This window comes from Mus musculus, chromosome Y (assembly GCF_000001635.26).
Source record: "Mus musculus strain C57BL/6J chromosome Y, GRCm38.p6 C57BL/6J".
In the NCBI taxonomy this organism is placed as follows: Eukaryota; Metazoa; Chordata; class Mammalia; order Rodentia; family Muridae; genus Mus; species Mus musculus.
This window is the reverse complement of record NC_000087.7, coordinates 82,816,372-82,840,520: the sequence shown is the minus strand read 5'-3', so window position 1 is coordinate 82,840,520 and position 24,149 is coordinate 82,816,372.

Below are 24,149 nucleotides of genomic sequence, written 5' to 3'. Positions count from 1 at the left end.
TGGGTCTAGATTTTCGGTTGTGTTGGGGTGCCCAGGACTAGGTGGGGTGGGAGTGCTGCGTTCTGATGATGGTGAGTGGTCTTGATTTCTGTTAGTAGGATTCTTACGTTTGCCTTTCGCCATCTGGTAATCTCTGAAGCTAGCTGTTTTAGTTGTCACTGTTAAGAGCTTGTTCTTCAGGTGACTCTGTTAGCCTCTATGAGCAGACCTGGAGGGTAGCACTCTCCTTAGTTTCAGTGGGCAGAGTATTCTCTGCAGGCAAGCTCTCTTCTTGCAAGGCAGGTACCCAGATATCTGGTGTTCGAACCAGACTCCTGTCAGAAGTTGTGTTCCACTCACTAGAGGTCTTAGGATCACGTGTGGAATCCTGTGTGGGCCCTTGCGGGTGTCAGGCGACTCAGCTGGCAAGGTAGCCCGGGGCTCGAGTGGAGTGGAAGGGGTTTGTGCCCCAGATCAAGCCCGGGTAGCCTACTTCCCTGTGTACCGCAGTCTCAAGTTCCACGCAATTGGATTGGAGCAGGCGCTGTGTTCCACTCACCAGAGGTCTTAGGGTCCCATGGGGAGTCCCGTGTGGGCCCTTGTGGGTGTTGGGCAAGACTCTGCTGGCAAGGTATCCCGGGGCTCGAGTCTCGAGTCGAGGGGAAGGGCGAGGTGGGTTTCTTTTATGCAGCAAAATGTTGTGTATTGTTTATATAGCCAGTCTGTTAGTCTATTTGTTTTTATTGGTGAATTGATTCCAGATTAAGGCAACTTCAGACCAACTTCTTTTATGCATATCAATGCAAAATACTCAATAAAATTCTCCCCAAACTAAAAGGGCTATTAGGTCATTTTCTGATAGTCAAAACTGCAATGAGAACTGCCAGTTTTCCTAGTGTCACTGGCTAATTGCTATTAGATAGTAACTAGGCTTTCTCCTATTCAGAGCACATTCCAAGAGGTTGTATAACAATTAACCAAAGGTCATCAGAAGGGAACTAATGATTTATTATAGGTTCTAGGGTAAAAGATAAAATATTGATTGGGTTTACCTATACAAAACTTCACTAATATCATAGTTATGTTTTGATAACTTCAGTGAACCTGTTGATCTGAGACAGTTGATGAACTTTGTAACATGAGGTCATGTATTCTGAAATATTTATAAGTTCTGAGGACAAAGAGACAAGGAAAATCGAGAGAGAAAAAAAAATTTTTTTTTGCCTTTCTCCACTTAGACTATTTTTTTTTTCCTTTTACTCACTTAGAAGAATTTTTCCCTTTCCGCACTTAGGATCTTTCTGCTTTGCCCTTATATAACTTTCATAAAAATATTTTTATAACTTAGTAATAACTTCTATAATCACTTCTCTAAATTCCTTCTTTTCCAGTGACACCTGGCTTGTTGGCTCAAAGTTAGAGCCCAGCAATTCCTGCTGAGCTAGAAAAAAGGCTGCATTGCTTAATCCTCCTCTGTTAGGCTACAGGTGTTAATCACCTAAGCCAGCCTACCCTCAGAAAAACCAAGTACTTTTTAGAAGTTATCATCAGCATTTCAGTACAATTTGAGAGCTAGAAAGCCCTGAGACATTTCGATTTTAAAGCCATTGCCAGGGTTCTACTCTGTGACTCCACTGCTATCCTGGCTCAGAGCAATCCTGGACCTCAAACTCTAGTATAGAGCAGTAGTGATAAAAAAAAAAAAAAACCTACATGGTATTGATACAGAGACTGACAGATGGATCAGTGGACTAGAACTGAAGAACCAGAAAGAAAACCACACATTTATAGACACTTGATATTTGGAAAGAAGATATATATATATATATATATATATATATATATATATATATATATATATATATATATATATATATATATATATATATGATGGAAAAAAGAAAGGATTTTCAATAAATGGTGCTGTTCTAATTTGCAGTCTGTATGTTGAAAAATAAAAATAAATCCATACTTATCACCTTGCACAAAGCTCAGTTTCAAGTTGATCAAGATTATCAACATAAAATAAGATCCACTGAATCTAATAGAAGATAAACTCATTGACACAGAGAGGTAAATGTCCTAAAAACTACTCCCATGGCTCATGCTCTAAGATCATCAATTCATAAATGTGACCTCATGAAACTGGAAAGCTTCTGTAAGCAAACCATATAGGCAATGGTACTAATCATCAACCTACAGACTGGAGAAAAAAATCTCAACTAACCTCACATCTGATAAAGGGCTAATATCCAAAATATATAAAGAACTCAAGAAACGAAATAAACCAATCAAATATGGGGTATATATCTAAATAGAGATGTCAAGACAGAAGAGTCTAAAATGGCTAAGGAACACTTAAAGATATGTTTAAAGTCCTTAGTGCTCAGGTTAATTCAAATCAAAACAACCCTGAGATTGTACTTTACACCAATCAAATTGGCTAAGATCAAAACCTCAGATGACAGCACATGTTCGTGAAAATGTGGAGAAAAAGGAACACTCCTCCACTGCTGGTGGGACGGAAGCAGGTACAACTTCTCTGGAATTCAGTGTGGAGATTCCTCAGAACATTGGAAATAGGTCTACCTGAAGACCCAGATGTACCACTCTTGGGCATATACCAAAAAGATGTCCCACCATGCCCCAAGGCACATGTTTTTCTATGTTCATAACAGCCTTGTTTATTATAGCTAGAAGCTGCAAATAACCCAGATGTCCCAAAACAGAAGAATGGATACAGAAAATGTGGCTCATTTACACAATGAAATACTACTCAGCTATTAAGAAACGAAGACATCCTGAGTTTTTCAGGCAAATGGATGTAACTCAGAAATATCATTCTGAGTAAGGCAACTCAGAACCAAAAGGACATGCATGGTATATCCTCATTAATAAGTGGATATTAACCAAAAAAGTGCAGAACACCCTGTATTCATTCCGCAGAACTTAAAAAAGTTATCAAGCCACAAGTCCCAAGTGAGGACACCTCAATCCCACTTGGAAGGGAGAAAAAGAAATCACAGAGCGAGTGGGGGTGGTGGGAGGGTCTCAAGTGGGGATGGGGACCAGGAGTACTAGAGAAGAACATGATCAGGTATTGGTTAGAAAAAAAAAAAAACTGAAGCCCTGAGGTACAGCAGAAAGAATGAAAACAGGCAACCTATGGAAGTATGGAGTTGGGGACCTCCCAGAATGTACCAGAGCCCTGGGAGGTGAGAGACTCTCAGGACTCAAATGGAGGTATCTTAGATGAAATGCCCTACAGTGGGGAGTAGGAACTTGTAGATGGGAAGCAGGAACTTGTAGAATCCACATCCAGTAGAAAGATAAGGAAGGCATGAAGTGAGTGATGGGGTTGCCATCCCACGTCAAAAGCTCTGACCCAGAACTATTCCTGTCAAAAAGAACTTCAAGAACAAAAACAGAGAAGAGCCTGATGGAAATGAGGTCCAGTGAATGGATCAAGGTGGGGCCCAGCTTGGGGAAAGGCCCCAAGGCCTTACACTACTACTGAGGCTATGAAGTGCTCACAAAAGGGGGCCTATTATGACTGTACCCGAATGACCCAAAAAGCAACTGGAAGAGTCAGGTGCAGATATTTACACCCAACCAATGGACAGAAGCTGCTGATCCCTCTGGTTCAATGAGGGAAAAGCTGGAAGAAGCTGAGGAGGAGGGCAACCCTGTATGAGGACAAGCAGTCTCATTTAACCTGGATCTCCAAGACCTCTCTGACACTGAGCCACCAATCAGGCAAAATATACAAGCTGACATGATGCCCCAAACACACATACAGCAGAGGACTGCCAGGTCTAGGTTTAGTCAGAGAAGATGCACCAAACCCTCAAGAGACTGGAGGCCACAGACAGTCTCTTGGGTAGTTCTGGTGAGGTGGGGGTTGAAGACAATTTTGTGGAATTGGTGGGCGGTGGTATGGAATGTGGAACAATCAGAGGGGGGACCTAGAGGGGTATAACACCTGGAGTATGAAGAAAAGATTAAATAAATCAAAAAAGATAAATAAATAAATAAATAAATAAATAAATAAATAAATAAATAAATAAATAAATTCTTAATGAACACTGGCTTTTAAAGGTTTCTTTCTTTTGAGTACATTCTCTCTCTCTCTCTCTCTCTCTCTCTCTCTCTCTCTCTCTCTCTCTTTCTTTCTCTTTCTCTCTCCTTTCTCCTCATCTTTCTCTTCCTATTTCTCACTTGCTGCTTTGCTCCAGAATATTTATCAACAGTCACCTATTATTCTACCTATGTTTAGAAGGGGTGAGTCTCTGCCTCTTTAAGGTATCTAAGGGAGTTTTTTTTTCCTACAAAATTAAAATGAGAGTATTGTCCTGGAAATTTCCCAATGCTTGTTTTGTAGTGTGTAGCACTTTCCTGATACTTACAGAGGAGTTCCTATTAATTGAAAATTTTGCGTCTGTGTATCAGAGGGAGAACAATAAATGGAGAAAGAGAGGATAAGGTGGGAGTTCTCATTGTTTTTTATTTGCTGAGAAATAATCTATGCACTAGACACACCAGTGCTTTGGTCATTTCCCAGATAAAACACCTGCTTTTAGCTATCAACGATTACAAACAAATATAGTAAAAATATGTAAGTATATTTTTGTGAGAATATGTTTTCCATTGATTTAATTATCAGAAATAATATTTTTCAGTCCTGTACTTAATTTGTTTAGCCCCTAGATATGAATCCCTGAAATATGTGTACTTGGGCTTTTGAAATATATTGAGATAGCTATCCAGGCTCTATTCTAATTTATCAGAACAATGTATGTCAGTTATAATAAGTATATAATATCCCTAACATATTTACTGAATAATATATAGATAAAGCAAGACATCAAACTTTATCCCGTAGAGATGCCCAGACAAAGATAGCTGATAATAAATAACTCTGAAAAGATAGTTAATAAAATTTATATTTGTCCACTTTGGTGAAGTAAAACCCCTCTGCACAGATATTTCTTTCATGATATAGAATAGAGGTCCTAACTGTCACAGGAACAGATTTATATAGTTTGTCAAAGAATTCTTTACAAGATTACAAAAGAGGTCGAATATAAATGACATAGTCTTTAGTTGAATTGACCTTTTATAAATAGAAATTTGACAAAAAATAATATTTACTCTATGGGTGCTTTTAAAATAGAATGGTTTGCATGGAACAAGTTAGTATTGGAAGGATTAGAAGTTCGAAGCTATCCTTGGTTACATTCTAAGTTGTGGCCAGCCTAGGATATATGACATCCTGTCTGAAAATATGAAATTACTGGAACCAGTAGTTTATCTTTATGAATCCTCTACTTTGGATACTGAATCATGAGCAATATCAGAAGTACAAGGTCTATCAGTACCAGAAAGTATAAAAAGAATTTCCCCAAACAAAAATAATTTAAGAGTTATTTTTAGGGGCATGATTATGTTGCCAGGGAATAAAAGCACTTTGAGTTTAGAGTGGTCAGTAATGAGGAGTGAGTATTGCACTTACACAGGACTCACATTGGTTAGCTCACAGTCACCTTTACCTTGAGGTTCAGGAGGCCTCTGGCAACTGTGGGCATGTGCATTTCCTTACATACATATGTACGTACGAACACATACACACACACACACACACACACACACACATTTAAATAATAGGGAAAAGTACTTTGCTTTATCTATCAGTTTAAAGGAAGTTTGAGTTGAATGTACTTAAAAGAGGTGCCTCATAACCAAAGTATGAAATCTGCTAGTCTTCCACAAATTAGGTGACTCAGAGCCACTACTCAAATAAATTACACCCTATAAAATCAAATAACCCCATTTAAAAATGGGGCTCAGAACAGAACAATGATTTCTCACCCGAGGAATACCGAATGGCAGAGAAGCACCTGAAAAAATGTTTAACATCTTAATCATCAGGGAAATGCAAATCAAAACATCCCTGAGCTTCCACCTCACACAAGTCAGAATAGCTAAGATCAAAAATTCAGGTGACAGCAGATGCTGGCGCAGATGTTGAGAAAGAGGAACACTCCTCCGTTGTTGGTGGGATTGTAAGCTTGTACAACCACTCTGGAAATCAGTCTGGCGGTTCCTTAGAAAATTGGACATAGTACTACCAGAAGATTCAGCAATACCTCTTCTGGGCATATATCCAGAAGATGCCCCAACCGGTAAGAAGGACACATGCTCCACTATGTTCATAGCAGCCTTATTTATAATAGCCAGAAGCTGGAAAGAACCCAGATGCCCCTCAACAGAGGAATGGATACAGGAAATGTGGTACATTTACACAATGGAGTACTACTCAGCTATTAAAAAGCATGAATTTATGAAATTCCTAACCAAATGGATGGACCTTGAGGGCATCATCCTGAGTGAAGTAACCCAAACACAAAGAATCTCTCACAATATGTACTCAGTGATAATTGGATATTAGCCCAGAACCTTAGGATACCCGATACAAGATATAATTTGCTAAAAACATTAAACTCAAGAGAACGAAGACCAAAGTGTGGACACTTTGCCCCTTCTCAGAATAGGAAATGAAACACCCATGGAAGGAGTTACAGAGACAAAATTTGGAAGTGTGACGAAAGGATGGACCATCTAGTGTATGCCATATCCAGAGAACCATCCCCTGATCAGCTTCCAAATGCTGACGCTATGGCATACACTAGCAAGATTTTGCTGAAAGGACCCAGATATAGCTGTGTCTTGTGAGACTATGTCAGCGCCTAGCAATCACAGAACTGGATGCTCACAGTCAGCTATTGAATGGATCACAGGGCCCCCAATGGAGGAACTAGAGAAAGCATCCCACGAACTAAGGGAACTGCAACCCTATAGGTGTAACAACAATATGAACTAAGCAGTAACACGGAGCTCCTGTCTCAAGCTGCATATGTATCAAAAGATGGTCTAGTAGGCCATCACTGCAAAGAGAGGCCTATTGGACTTGTACACTTTATATGCCCCAGTACAGGGGAACGCCAGGGCTAAAAAGGGGGAGTAGGTGGGTAGGGGAGTGGGGGTGGGTGGGTATGGGGTACTTTGGTATAACATTGGAAATGTAAATGAGCTAAATACCTAATAAAAAATGGAAAAAAAATAAATTACACCCTAGACATGTGCAGCCATGAGGTCCACTGGTAAACTGTGGATAGAGATCAATGGTAGAGCTATTGGATTATGTAAGGGGAGGCTTAAATAAAACTGAGAGAGTCACAGTCTCATGTGATATAAGCTGGCTTTTGTTTGTGTGTTGGTATTATATAGTATTATAATCCTTACTTGCTTTCGAGATATATTCCATATAGTTCAGACTGTCCTTTATCTCACTTAATAGCTCAATATGACTATGAACCACTGATCCTCCTGCTTTCATTTTCCAGAACAGCTAGTATTAAAGAGAGGTACCAGCATGCTCTACTTGATACAGTTTTAGAGATAAAACCCAAGGCTTCATGCATGAGAATAAAGTACTCTACCAAATCTACTTCGGCAGCTGCAAGCCTTCCTGTTAATGATAAGTCCAAGACAACATTTCTTACCCTTAACACATCATGCCTATGGCTATAATCATTAATGTCCTCTTCTGTCTAAATCAATATCAACTTCACACAAGCCAGAACCATTTGAGAATATTGAATTTCAATTGAGAAAATAACCCCACCAAACTTTTGCCTGGAAAAGGCTTTGTTGAATTTTATTAATTAATGATTTCTATAGAAGGATATCCCAGTTGGCAGTATCAGCTCTGGACTGATGGTACTGGATGCTATAAAAAAAAAAAGTAGGATGATCAAAACATGGGGAATATGCCAGTATGCAATTTTTCTACATGTCCTCTACTTCAGGTCTTACCTGCTCCAAATTCCAGTCTAGGGTTTCTGGTGTGACTTTCATGTATGATGAATTACAAACTGAACTATGAACCAAAACATTTTCTCTCCCAGTTGATGTTGTTCATAATGTCTTATCACCTAAATACAATCCCTTACTAAGGCAAGTTAGTATGCCAATGTAGCTCATATGGAATACCAAGTACTGAATGTTCACGGTGGTCCAGATAGAGCATAGAAATAATGAACTTCACTGGTCATGATAATGCATACCTAATATCTATGTACGTGAAAGACAGGAGGATGAGTGTAAGTTCAATGCAATGCTGAGCTACATAGGGAGGTTCTGAGTCCAAAACAAAACAAAACAAAAACAAAAACAATATCAAAAACAAAACAAAAAAAAACACAAAACGGGAGGTTAATGAGATGCTAAACAAATAAAGCACTTGCTAAGCAATTGTGATGGCCTTCATTCCATTCTCAGAACATACATGAATGTAAAGAGGGAACTGCATTCAGCAAAGTGATGCTCTGACTTCCACATGTGCTATAGATCACATATACTACCACATAATAATAGTAGTAGTAGTAGTAGTAGTAATAATAATAATAATAATAATAATAATAATAATAATAATAGTAATAATAAATGTGTTTAAAAATGAAAAGAAAATTTATTCAGTCATATTATATTAGGCTTATAAAAAAACTAGCACTGAGGAAGAGAAATTGGAGTAGTATTGAAAGTTTGAGGCAAGCATGAACTGCATTAAGAATGTTAGCACCTTATAACTTTCTGTAGGTATCCTGCCCAAAACAAGATACATGAAAGTTTATTTTACACACAAATTCAGACTATAGTCCATCACTGTTGGGGCATCAGTGCAACAGGAAGTAGCAGAAACTTGACACAAGTCAAGAGTATAGATCAAGGAATTGATGCGTGTATGGTTACTAGAACTTAATTTGCTTTCTTTATTCTCATACACTCCAGAATCCCCATTGTAAATAATGGTGCCACAACAAGGGAAGTTCTTCCCATATAAATTAAAAGTAATCAAGATGCAGGCACACAACCATGCTCACAGACTAAGTAGTATAGACAATCCTTCATTCAGATTTCCCTCCCAGGCAATTCTATATTGTTTTATGTATATAACATTAACCATCACAGCTTCATTCATTGTTAACCGGTCACATAGACACATCACATTATGTTTTAGACATGAACTACCAACCCTTATTTCCAAAGTTCTCTGTGTGTTTAATAATGCAAAATACAGTTCAACTTTAAAAGTCCTCATAGTCTTTAAAATTTTTACCACATCAAAAAATGTATTGTGATATCTTGTAAAAAATTATGTTATTGCTATGCGTAATAGAATAATGTAAAAATTATTATCACAAAATAAAAATAAGTATTAGGAATAGAAAGTGATGATTATACAAAAAGCCAAAATCAAGCAGAGAAAGGAAATCCTCCATTTCTGGGGCTTTCCATGGAGAAATCAGCTTTGGTGTCCCAATTCCTCTACATATGCTATCTTCAGCACACACAGAATTTCTCAGCATTTAAACTGATTCCATTTCTCACCTTCAGATGTCCTTGTCCAGATATTAGATCATGTCCCATCATCCTGGCCTTTCTAATACTCTGGAATCTCTACAGTAGCTTAAACTTTACCTTCATAACTTCATGCAACAGCCTCTTGGGGCTTCTTTGCCAGGATTCAAACTCTGTCACACAGTTCTGGCCTCAGCTGTTCTTAAAGACTGTCTTAGTATTGCATCTTTCATATATTAAATTTAGAAAAATGTAGACATTGCCACCAAATTTCATGACTGGCCCAAGAGGTAACCTAGTTTCACTGGACCATAGCTGTAACATCATATCTCAGTTAATGTATCTGAAACGTTTGACCATGTTTCATCAACACTAGTATCATTGGCGAATGTAAAACATACAGAGTTCCCAAAGCTTTTTAATCATTCCCAATTCTAAGGTATGTTAATTTATTTTTAAACAAATTCAACATATATATTTTTGGTATGAACTTCATTGTACAAAGTTCCATTTCAAGGACTTGTGACTTTGTGATTAAAAATATGAACATAAGATGTTAAAAAAAAACATAAAATGTATGCACAATGAAATGTTTTGTCCACAGACATCCAAATTCTCTCAATATGTCTTACATTTTCTAGCCTCCATTCTCCATTTAATGTTGCCTTAACTCAAGGGGATTAATGATAAACACCTTCTTTCTGAAAATATTTTTTTCCAAATTCAATAAAATAAAATAAAATAAAAGCCAATTCAGTTTAAAAGAATGCATTTCTGTTTGATGGAAAACTCAAGTTGATCGTGCTGTGCTTTAAACTATTTCGAGTATTTGATATGCTCTCTACTTTATAGAGTTTGACTCACATTTAAGGGTACCCTGAGAAGTTCTGGTAAGTAATTTTATAATATTCAGTCAAGTTCCTACAAATCCAAAGTAACCAAAATATCTTTAGAAATCTGCAACCCTTGAAAAAACATATTGTCTTGCAGATTTTATAGTATATAGACCTGTACTGGCTAGTTTTATGTCAACTTCACACAGCTGGGGTTATCACAGAGAAAGGAGCTTCAGTTGAGGAAATGCCTCCATGAGATCCAACTCTAAGACATGTTCTCAATTAATGAACAAGGTGAAAAGGCCGTTTGTGGGTGGGACCATCTGTGGGCTGGTAGTCTTGGGTTCTATAAGAGAGCAGGCTGAGCAAGCCAGGGGAAGCAAGACAGTAAAGAACATCCCTCCATGGCCTCTGCATCACCTTCTGCTTCCTGACCTGTTTGAGTTCCAGACCTGACCTCCTTAGTGATGTAAGCCAATAAATCTCTCCTTCCTCCCCAAATTGCTTCGTGGTCATGATGTTCTGTCCAGGAATAAAAACCCTGACTAAGACAACACCCTATCCTGTTACATATATTATGCTATTTTTTTCTAAGCCCAGTTTATAGAGATAATTATGTCTGACAGAAAATAAAGCTCATTAATTTGAACAAAGAGTTTCAATAACAGAATTTACTGTAGTTTTGGAGGGTTAACATGGTGAGTCAAAAAATGAGATGAACTGCCTTGTTGCTGCTCTAAGAACTTAAGAGTTTTTTTGCAATGATGATTTGTGGGAATTTAAAAGGTATACATAACTACATGTGTATTTGTGTTTGTGTGAGAGAGAGAGAGATTAGGATAAAGTAATTTGTATTATTATTATTATTAACAATTTTTCATACAATATATTTTGAGCATGTGTCCCATCCCTGAATACCTCCCAGATTTTTTCCAACCATCATACCCAATTTAATATTCTTTCTCTTTCTTTCTCTCTCTTTTTCTTTCTCTCTCTAAATGAAAAAAACAAAAAAGCCTGAATCAACAACAACAAAAAATCATGAAATCAAAAAGCCTCAGAAAATCACACACACACACACACAAAACACACACACATACACACACACACACACAGAGAGAGAGAGAGAGAGAGAGAGAGAGAGAGAGAGAGAGAGAAAGCCAAAACAAACAACATCAAAGAAGTCCACAAAAATAACATGTGTTGGTCAACTCTCTGTAGGTATTAGTCAACTCTGGAATTTGGTTGACATGCACAGCAATATTCCATCAGAAAAAAAAGAGTTCTTTCATATGCCTGAGGGTCTCAATTTAGAACAGAGTCTATGTACATTTCCCCATCTAAGTGTTGGGATCTCATCTATCTTGAACTTGTACAGGTTTCATTTGTGCTACCACAGTCTTGTGAATTCTTATGTTCAACACCATTTTGTCTGGAAGAGAATGAAGAGGAAACCATATTTTTATGAAACTTAATAAATAAGTTTTCTCCACTTAAGAATAAGAACAAATTTGTTGTTAGAGTTATAACATCTCTCTTTTCAAAGAGACCATCTCATTACAGACATGTGTTCATTCCAACTACGAAATAACTAATATAATAATGTAAACTTTTAGTTATCTTCCAATATTGGTAAATATTTACAATTCAACTGATTTGGTAAATCAATTCAAAACTGACATTACCAATTTGAAAATTAAATAACTGTTTATTAAAATTACTAAGGTATAAAAATAAGTATGATTGCTATCAGAAAATATTGCCTTAATAAAATTAACATAAGTGAAGTAACAATTTTACTTAATATAGATTGTATCTCATATTCATCAATACTATTTTAAGATATTATAGTCTTCATTTTATGCATCTGGGATTAGATGACATGCTGAATTTCAGTGCCTGAAATAATAACTAGAGATGTTAGATGACTGGGAGGAAACTGGATTTGATTTTTATACTTATTGTGTTTTTATAATACTAATATTAAATCAATTGGTTACTACACTAAAGCTTTTTGAATCACTTTTTTTCAAATTTTAAAATCTTATGCTACCTCTTATACTACATAGCAAGGCATTATTCAACAGATTCTTAATTTGTTAAATTGTTCTTTGTGAATGACAATGATGTGTAAGAATATTAAAATCATCAATATACTCACCAAATAACTACAATGTTTTTAATATGTTGAAGGAATTTTTATATTCTGCATCTGTTAGAAAAATATCTTAATGTTCATTAGACACAGCCCTGGAAGGAATTAGGGTATTTTTTTTCTTTGAGCTTAGAGATGGGTGAGTCCTTCAGTAACATTTAGAATTTCTTTTTACCATGAGCATTCTTGAATCTCGACAGTCCTGACCCATGAAACAATCGAACAGGGTCTGAGAAACCACCTAAGGAGAGAATGGGGAACAAGAAACACAAAGAATGGACAGCAAGACAAAAAAAAAAAAAAAAAAAAAAAACAACAACAACAACAACAAAAAACCTGATCAAGCTGACAAATTTTGTTTTTCCCAGGCAGGTTTTATACCAATAGAAACAGGAAATGGGGAGTGAAAATGATGCGAAATCACTTTGTTTCTGGGGGAAAGCACCTGTTCCCCAAAGCAGGATATTCACTAGGTAAAAAAAGTTCAGCAGGAGGAACAAAACAGAGTGGGTTGCTAAGTACCTGTCCACAAGATCTATAGCTATTTGTTCTTAACTGGGACTAGTACTTTCCTATACAGGCCTCAACTTTTCCCACAGAAATCTCAACTAAGATAGGACTTTTCCACTAAGGCCAAAACTTTGTTAGTAAGGACTTCTGGCTGACAAGGCAGTTAACTTCACCCACAGTCATTCCCAACACTTGACTATAAATACTGCACCTGGAAATTAAAAATAATATTTGTTTGCATGAGATGCAAGCATGAACATGTCTTGATTGGATTAACAACTTTTGGATTAGAATGGCTAGAAGATAAATACAACAAGACAAATTAAAATTAAGTTAACTATTGGGTAAGTAAACCTAATTAATATGCTTTATTGGCAAAACCAGATACTAATATTGAGAAAACCAGCAAAGTTTCAACATTAAGGTCAAAAGAGCTATGAAACAAAAAACCTTTTTAAAAGTAGGGATGTGAAAATTTTAATTTCTCATTTGTTTAATGTTGCATGAGACTGTAGAAAAAATAGTGACAATGGGATAGAAGTCAACATAAGATTCAAAGTCACACAAAACATTAAAATAGACAGCATTTGCTAAATAAAAGTGTAATTTCAAAACTTAGTGAAATATTTATTAATAAAAAACTATTTGAAAGCATGTGGCAATGAGCAGACTAAAGCCCACACTAAAACGTTAGCTTATCTTTGGAGTTATTAATAGTATGCCAAAATTGGAATGCCTTCTTTTGAGACACGGATGCATTTAATGAAATCATATTCTCTCTAAAATTTTCATAACATCAACACTGCTGACAAGTATGAAGAAAGCAATGACTTTACTAGCTATTGATGCTGCAGTCAGTTTGTATTTTATTTTAATTTATTTACATTCCAAATATCCCACCTCCTGATCCCACTTCCTACAGTTCTTCAACCCATTCATCTTCCCCATTTCCTCTGAGAGGGTGTTCCACAAGACACCCACCCCATCTCACCTCAACATATCCCACACCAGCATCCCTGATGCATCAAGTCTCTCCAGGATTCAGTCTATCCTTTCCCACTGGGCTGGAAAAAGCAATACTCTGCTACATATGTGCCAGGGGCCATGGACTAGCCCAAGTATGCTCTTTGTCTGGTGGCTTAGTCTCTCAGATCTTCCTGGGAGTTTGGGTTAATTGACACTCTTGGTAATCCTATGGGGTTGTCATCTTCTTCAGTTCTTTCAAACTTTTCTCTAACTCTTCTGTATGCGTCCAATGATTAACTATAATTATCTGCATGTGTCTCAGTCAGTTGTTTTTAGAGACACTAGGGGCCCTGTCTATTAACTGGAGGTGGTCTTTCCAGGTTCCATCTCCGCACTGTTGGGCATTTCGGCTAAGATCACCACCCAGTTCCGGGACCCTCTCACATTCCAGCTCTCTGGGACTTTCTAGAGTTCCTAAGAGCTCCCCACCACCAGATTACACGTCTGGTACATGGATCAGACCGCCTGAAATTGGAATCATGGATGATTTCAACTTACAAAGAATGTGTAGAGAAACAAATGTTTTCTCTGGAAGAGTACTGGCTATCACTCCTAACCACTGAGCAATCTCTCCAATTCAAGAATATTATTTCTTTAAGACAAGATGTCTTTTCTTGAAGTTCTTATATTGGAAATTATAGATAAAATCTTTTGTAACATGATGCTAATTGTCTGAGAATATGTTTCCCATCTGTACCTTAAATACTAGATTAATTTAAAATGTTAACTGTCACTAAACAACATTAATAACTATTTTTCATTTCATTTTTCATGCAGGTTATTGTAGACTAAATAAATAGTCTGATGTTATGCTGGGCATGGTTGTGCACGCCTTTATTCCCAGCACATGGGAGGCAGAGGCAGGTGGATTTCTGAGTTCAAGGCCAGCCTGGTCTACAAAGTGAGTTCCAGGACAGCCAGAGCTATAGAGTGAAACTCTGTCTCACAAAACCATAATAAATAAATAAATAAATAAATAAATAAATAAATAAATAAATAAATAAATAAATAAATAAATAAATAAATAAAAATTAAAAAAATAAAAAAGAAGTCTGATTTTATTGTGTGAATTGATGCATTTAAAATTAATGCAAAATATAACATATGATTATTCTCACAATGAAGATATCCATAAGATACCTTATGTGATAAAATGTTTTAGCAGTGAACTATATTTTAACAGAGAGATCATTGAAAAGCCCTTAACTTGTGTCCTTTATTATCTGAAATAGGGTGTATTATGTGTATGTATGTATATATGTATGTATGCATTGTATGTGTGTGTCTTTCTGTGAGTGTATTTGAACTTTGTGAGGGTGCGAAGAGAAAGCGTTATGAACCAAGCAGTCCAGGAAGGTTAGGTTGGGGTGTCTCCTCTGGAGTTATACACCCCAGGATTTGGCTATATTTGAAGCCAGCAAACTCTAACAATAGTATTGCTAATATCCCCTTCTAAATTTGAATCATATCCCTACACCCATTGCCCAAATTGTTGCTGTATGAACAATATGGATGCTGTAAATTCAAACTCTGCCCTTGTCATTCAATAGCAATCTCAGTTAACTACTAAGACATCTCTTAAAATACTCTTTTGTGAACACAGACAAATAATAAAATTCTTCTAGTTTTAGAGCTTTATGATAGCTATGAATTTCAACAAGATATCATAAGGACCTATTAATGATTAGAGGTTTGGCAAAGGTAAGTGCTTGATCATGGACCATTTTCCACTTTGGTTAATGCTTCACATGTTGAATTATACCATATCAGAATATACATGAATATTTGTCTTAAGCATTACACAGAATAAGAAAATAAACAGAATAGGAAAGTGAATGGAAGATAGTTTTGACATTACTAATTAATTTACAAAATTATTTTTAAAATGGAATTTAAAATGAGAGATAGTAATTGTTAGTGAAGTTGTTAAAAAACGAAATTTTTGTGGAGAAAATAATTTTCTACACTAGATCTTTAGGCTAGTCTGTTCCAATAGGGGAAAGTAACTGGTATTGGTAAGACATAATTTTTATTTCCAGTATTCAGTAGGCTAATGCAGCAAAATCATACTTTCCAAGGAAATTTGAGCTATGTAGTGAGATCCTATGGCTTAATAAGTGTTCTATTAATACAAGATACCATCACCAGGAAAATATTGTAAACTGAAACCATTTAATCATGACTTGCTTACAGTTTCAGAGATTTAGTTCATTCTTACTGTGGTGGGAGTGCAGTAGCATGTAGACAGACATGTTAATTGAACAGTAGCGAGAGAATCTTCAGGTAGAAAGAAGAGAGAAACTCTGGTCTTGTAATGTACATTTTGAAATATCAAAATAATACCCAGTGTCAATACTTCCAAAAATGTTATACCCATTTCAACAAGGTCATACTTATTCCAACAAGGCCATACCTGCTTACTCTTTCAATTATGTTACTCAGTACTTATTCAAATATATGAACCTTATGGGGGCCATCCTTATTCACACTGTTTCTAAATACTTTCTTTTTAATTGGACACTTTACTTATTTGCATTTCAAATGTTATCTCCATTCCATGTTTTCCATCTACAACCCCTATATCCCATCTCCCCTTTCCCTGATTTTATGAGGGTGATCTTCCAACCTCCAACCCACTCCTACCTCACCGCTCTAGCATTAGGCATAGAGTGTGGAATAACCACGATACAACTCATGAACTACATGAACTTCAGGAGGAAGTAAGACCAAAGAGTGGATGCTTCCATCCTAATTAAACGGGGAACAAAATAATCAAGGGACGTAGATGATGGGAGGGAATTGTGAAGAAGAGAAGAGGGGGGGGGCAAAAAAGAGGGGAAGAATCAGGAATGGGAGAAGACAGGAGAGTTGTTCAGAGGGTAAGGACATTGAACAGGGGTGTATAGCAACTGGGGGATGAGGAACTGGTGGTAAAAAACAGAAAGTCCCAGATGCTAAGAAAGCAAGAGCTTCCCAGGACTCCAGAAGGATGGCATTAGCTAAAATACTCCCACAAAGGGGACGGGAAAACCTGTCGAGACTAAATATATTATTTAAAGAGAGATAATGAAGTATTCTCTCCCTCTTTCTCTGTTTCTGTCTGTCTGTCTCTGTCTCTGTCTCTGTCTCTGTCTCTCCCTCTCCTTTCCTTCATCTCTCCCTCCATCCCTCCCCCTCGGTTGTGTGGTTTGGTATGGTGGTGGTTGTGGTGGTGGAGATTGTGTGTGTGTGTGTGTGTGTGTGTGTGTGTGTGTGTGTTTGTTTGCATGTGAACACACACATGCCTGTGAAGAAATGCCATGGTGTGCATGTATAGCTCAGATGACATCAGATGTCACTTTTATTTCTCTACAATATAGGACATAAGAGTCAAACTCAGGCTGTCAGGGTTGGCAGGAAACACTTTACCAGTTGAACCATCTCTATTGCCCATAACATAAAGGTCTATATCTAGTTTTGTTTAGTCTATGTATAGTTTAGCTGACTATGGATTTACTTTCTTGTTGTATCCTGGCATAAAGACATTCTTCATATTTCTTTATACTTTATACTTTAGCAAGTAGTATAGTAGTGATGTTACTTTCAGAAATGTACTATGGTTATTTAAAGTATTACTATTAAAGAAAAAAGAGATAAATGGTATATGAAAACTTTATCCTGACAATGTTTCTGCATATGTAAAAATAATCTAAAACAAAAATTGAAGATTAAATAACTAAGCTTGAGATATACTTTCCTTTTATGAATATTCAGTAGGGACGTATAATTTAGGAGAAATAACAGATGTTTCAAGCCTCTGTTTCATAAGGCTTCTGCTACTCTGAAAATGTTTATGCAAACTAAAACGCCCAAAATAAAAATCAGTAAAGAAAATTGTATTTGAACACTGACATTCCTATTATGAACCACATATATGTAAAAAAATTAAAATAGTAACATAGATATTTATCTTGCTAACATTTAAAATATTGAGTAATGAAGTATTTGTGCATATTTTACTGTCTTGAAAGAGAATCTCAACAATTACCTTAGGCTTTTTTTTTTAACTCAAAGGTCTTCCAATTATGGCTGTAGCTATGAGTATTAACTACCATACCAGCAAGAATTGTTTTAGATATTTACAAGAAAACTATTAGCTGGGATATAGGTATCTGCACCGTAGATTTTGTAAGAAAAAGAAGAATAAAATATTAATAAAATAGAATATGTTAAAAAAATTCAGTTTTGTTGCACATTTCCTGAACAGAAAAAAAAAATATCATGATTTATATACCATATATCCAGGATTATGTGCATAAGCTTATGTGTATTTGTGTGTGTGTGTCCGCACACACATGCACATGCACACACTTGTGCACGTATCTAACTTATTTCTAAACCTATAGCTTACTATAACTCTTCAAAATAAAATATGTTAACTCACAAAATGTCATGTTTACATGATATTAGTTCAATTTTTAGGGTAGAAACCTAGATGTCAGAAAAGTTAGTATTTTTTTATTTTTATATTATGAAGATAGTTGTATACCCCTGTGTATGTTTTACTTTTTCCCTTTAACATAGAAATGAATAATGGTTTGAAAATTTGGTACTCTTTTTCAAACTTTTTGTTTGATCTTCCTGAGTTTTAAATCATGCACCCAGTCCCACTTATCTCCTCATCACCTTGTATTCCGCTTCCATCATTGCAACCACCCCACCAGAATAAGAATCTCATCCTGGAATATATAATGTCACAGTGTATATCCCACAGTGTGCACTTTTATCTACACTTCTTTGTTTCCAAGTTGTTCATTTTAATGAGTCTTAAGAGCTCTCTGCCTTCTACTATACTATCAGTACTAATGCATAACTGTAACTCCTCTCAGATATCCTGTTGTTGCCCTTTTTTATGGAGATCCTGTAGTATGGGATCTGTAGGGTGGCCATTTTAATCTACTTCAGCAGTTCACCAATGGGGGTCAATGTTGTGGTGGGGCAATTCAAACCCCAGGATCTGGGCCTGAGAGAGATCTGACTAATCAGACCACCAGCTCTGCCACACTACCACCATCTGGGAGAGATTTCCTGCCCTTCCCAAGCTTCCCTTTCCAAAGTTGCAGCCAAAAAGGGGCAGAAACAACTTTCATGCTACCATATCCTCAGTGCTCTCTCATTTGTGCCCCTGCCATCAAAGCCAGCTTTACTGTGCTTCCCAGACAAGGTAGAGGGGTCATACTCTACAGTGCTACAGCAGGTAAGGGATGGAGCCAGGTCTCTAATTCTCACTCCCTCTGAGCATGCTCACCAGTAACCCCCCAAACCAGGGCCAACTCCCTCCCTGCTGCTCAGATGAGGTGCATGGCCTAATCTCCCAAGTGCTGCAAGAGGTGATTGTGCTCATGGCCCCATCAGGGACAGCTCTCTTGCCAAGGGTGGTGAGGGCAGAAGGGATGGAAAGGGTCTCTCCTTTGTCCAAACCACTGCACATCAAACAAGAGGCAGGACCAGGTACCCATGCCCATGCCCACCAGGCAGCTCATCAGAAAGCCCCAAATCTAGGGCTAGCTCTACTCTGCTGCTCAATCAAGGAAGGCTGTCACTAGAGGCAGGTTTTGAGATCATATATGCTCATGTCTGGCCAGTGTGTAGACAGCCTCTTTTTGCTGCCTGTGGATGAAAATTTATAGCTCTTGGCTTCATCTCCGGTTCTAACAAAAATCTTCCTGAAAACTACCATGATTCTTGGCAAGACAATAATGAAATTAACCTCTGAAACTGTAAGTCAGCCCCAGCAACATTCTTTGCTTTATAGGAATTACTGTGGTCATAGTGTCTCTTCATAACAACAAAACTGAAATTTCGACACCTTCCATCCTTACCCTCCAATTCATTCTCTAAATATCTTTCTCATATTCACATTTTATTTTATACTCTATGATAATGATTAAAACGTCCAGGTAATAGTAAATAAACAGTAAATTACTAAGATTTCTTTTTGTGAATCTATTCAACATTTTATCATTTTTATCATAAATGTAACACTGTTCTTGTTTCGAATACAAATAAAATCTCAAAGAAAAATGAACTGTAATAAGAGGATATTAGCCAAAGACGTACAGATTTCCTAAGATACAATCCACAGAACTCAACAAACTTAACAACAAGAAGGGTCCAAGTGAGAATGCTTCAATCACACTTGTAAGGGAGAAGAAAGAAATCACACGAGGCAGAGAGAGAGAGAGCGAGAGAGAGAGAGGGAGAGAGAGAGAGAGAGAGAGAGAGAGAGAGAGAGAGAGAGAGAGAGAGAGAGAGAGAGAGAGAGAGAGAGAGGGAGAACTAGGTGGGAGATGGGAGGGGGAGGAAAAAAATGAACACATTCAGGTATGGGAAGGCAGGAGAGAGGCCGTGAGGGTTAGCAGCTCTCCCAAGTCTGCCTGCCCAGAGCATAGGAGGAACTCTGGCCAGATGTGGGCTATCCTTCCTACCTTTCCTTCCCCTGCCCTCATTAGTTTCCACATATTTGGTGCTAAATTTTCATTTTTTATGAAGTCTATGACAATCCTAGAACTAAGGTATCACAAAACTGGTTCATCCTTGTTTTCTGCAATGATCACTTTTCATACTATTAAAAGAGCTGGAGTCCTATTCATCCCTTCATGTTAAAATTAACTAGGTCCTAAGATTGCTGTTTTTACTGACTGCATGTGCTGCTGTTCCCAGTCCATGTCTCCATTCAGAGATCAAAAACCAGCAGCAGCCTTATGACTTGACTAGGACAATTGAGAATCCTGAAATGGGTTATTGGGCCCAACTGGCTAATAAAGAAAAACCACTTGGGGTGTCATGATTTCCATATTTAACATTTGATCTGTGCCGGCTGGCTGATAACTCATGGCCTGACTCCCAACAGACTTTACAACATTCATACACTAAGTAGACTTAGGGAGAATTTTGTATGTGTCTGGGGAAAAGAGAACTGTGGCATATGGGGAACCAGAACAATTCTATTATGCTTTTTGGGATTGTGAAACATCGGGATAGAAGGCATCAATGGAAAATTTTATTACAGTCACCTGACAGGGGAGGGAATCTGAAGTTCAACTAAAGTTCACCAGCCTAGGAAAGCAGGAAAAGGGCTGGGAAACTGGGAAACCTTGGGGCCTCCAATTTTATATTATTGGGGGGAAAAACCTCAAACTCATTTTCACAATTAGGCTCCTGATAAAACCAATAGTAAACCCCCTGAATGTGACTGTAGGACCAAACCGAATTTTGGCAAACACTAAACCTATACCAAGAGGTCTTGCCCTGAAAAACCTATGCCAAAGTCTATTCTCAAACCAGTGTTTGTTGACCTCCCAGTCCTTCCCCAGCAGGCTCTGCGCCCCCGTAGATCTGATCTGGTCAAGGATGCTAAAAACCTTTCAGATTTTGACCAGTTCCCAACCAGAGCTAACCATCTTCTGCTGGCTGTGTTATTATGCCAGAAACCCTTTTTATGAAGATGTTGGTTTTATGTCTAAATATAATGAGTCCGAGAGAGACACTGCATGCATATGGTCCCAAGAGAAGAACCTTAACCATACAGACCATATCAGGACAGGGGACCTGCCTGGGAAAAGTTCCCTTGTCACATCAACATATTTGTAACCAAAATACCCTCATGGTGCATTCCAAATGGGTTATTTCCCCCTGAACAGGCATGGTGGGCCTGTTCAACAGGGTTGACTCTGTGTGTGCATGGAGAGGTTCTTAATTCCCCTACTGCAAAGGAGTTCTCTATTCTAGTCCAATTGGTGCCATCCATAACCTATTATTCAGAGGAAATAGTGCTGAAGAACCTAATAGGGCATGTTGGGGGAGACCTCAAAAGACAGAAGAGAGAAACTATTTCCCTAACGTTGGCTATAATTTTGGGAGCAGGGCTACCTAGTGCAGGCACTGGGATAGCAGCTCTAACATTGTAAGAGAATAACTATACAGCCTTATATTAGATACAGATCAAGACAGCCAATGCTTAGAAAAATCCATTACACACCTAGAGTGAAATGTAGATTCCCTGGCTGAGATAGTTGAACAGAACATACAAGGGTTAGACTTTGTGTTCCTGCATCAGGGATCCACTTAGACTTGAACTACTTTTTCTTTCTTTTCTAGATATATTGGATTTTTTGCTAATATTCATTATAGAACAATATGTGAAATGTTCATAAAAAACATTCCTAAATGTTCCATAACCTTCCCAAACACTGTCTCTACCTGGAGACCAACTGTTTAAATATATTAGCCTACTCAAAATATTATATATTCAAATCATAATAAGACTGAAGCTATGGTGACAGCTAGAGGCGTAAATTGCTTCTGAGTAAAATTTTCACACTAAATGGACAACTGTGACCATAGAACAGGCACTGAGTTAACATGTCAGTGGTGGGCATAAATATACCACCTCCTGTTTAAACGTGTACACTGTGTTTAAACTGTAAGACAGAATTTGCAACACCTATTCCCTTGTTTGTCTTCCCAATATTTTATTATTGAATAAAGCTTACTTGTCTGAACTTTATTACTTGTCTATTTGGTTGTTATATAGTAGATAGGTTGCCAGGCATATTACTTCTATGACTTCTACCTTTTTGATTGCTAGTCTTAGTTGTTAACTTTACTGAATATTGAATTAACTGAAAGTGAAAAGCACTGGATATAAGTGATTTTCGGTTCATTACCTCATTTGAGGTCTAAAAACCTATCCTAACTCTGGGACACATATTCTTGTGCTAGCCTATGTAAAGCACATAGAAGACCCCTTTGGTTTTTGCCTTTTTGTCTTCATTCTCACAGGTATGCTTGTTCTTTTGAAGGTTTTAGAGTATATTTCTTTGAGAGCCCAACATATACTGAAGAACATCTGGGAAACTCAGTCTTGTGGACAGAAGATCTATTGGATTCCTTTACTATCTGACCATAGACATCTATTTTTAAATACCTGGGCTGGACCACAGTGTATAAATCCCTCTACAAACACACACACACACACACACACACACACACACACACACACATAATTATTCCAGTTTTTTCTTTAAAGAATTTTGACTACCATACCTAAAATCTCTAAAATTAAATTTATCTTCCTATATCCAATTACTTTCATGCTCCTGTTTTGAAGATATTCTAAACTATATCATACTATCAATTTTACTAATTATTTTATTTATTTATATTTCAAATGTGATCCCCTTCAGCATACTCCCTCCATGAGGCCCCTACCACACTTCCCTCCATTCTCTAAAATGTTTCTCTCCCACCCACCTCTCTAGAATTCAACTTTTCTGGGGACATAAAGCTTCCACAGGACAAGCACACACCCTCATCGCACTGAGGCCAGACAATGCAATCCTCTGCTACATATGTATAGTAGGGGTTATGTACTAGTACATGTATGCTTTTTGGTTGGTGGCTTAGTACCTGAGAATTCTGAGAAATCTAGTTTTTTCATGGTGTTGTTCTTCCAATAGGGTTGTAATTCCCTTCAGTTCCTTCAGTCTTTGATCAAACTCTTCCATAGGGGTTCCTGGGTTTAGACCAATGATTGGCTGTAAATATCTGCATCTGTCTCAGTCAGTTGATGGCATAGCCTCTTTTAGGACAGTCATGCCATGTTCATGTCTGAAAGCATATCTTGGTCAATTAACAAATGGGACCTTCTGAAACTGAAAAGGTTCTGTAAGGCAAAGGACACTGTCAATAGGACAAAATGGCAACCTAGTAATGGAGAAAAGTTCTTTACTAACCCTACATCTGATCGAAGGCTAATATTCAAAATATACAAAGAATTCAAGAAGCTAGACTCCAAAAAAAAAAAAACAAACAAACAAAAACAAAAAACAAAAAACAAAAAACAACATAATGAAAAAATGAGCTCTAGAGCTAAACAAAATTCTCAATTTAGGAATCTCAAAAGCCTGAGAAGCACCTAAAGAAATGTTCAACATCCTCATTTATTGTGAAATAAAAATCAAAACCACGCTGAGATTCCATCCTAAACCAATCAGAATGGTTGAGACCAAAATGTCAGGTGAAAATAGCTGCTAGAGCAAATGTAGATAAAAAAGAACACTTTATCTTTGCTAGTGGGATTGCAAAGTGTTTTCCAGATTCCATAATCTGGAAAATATTCTGGCATTTCTTCACAAAATTGGAAATAAGTCTATCTGAATATTCATATATACAACTTCTGG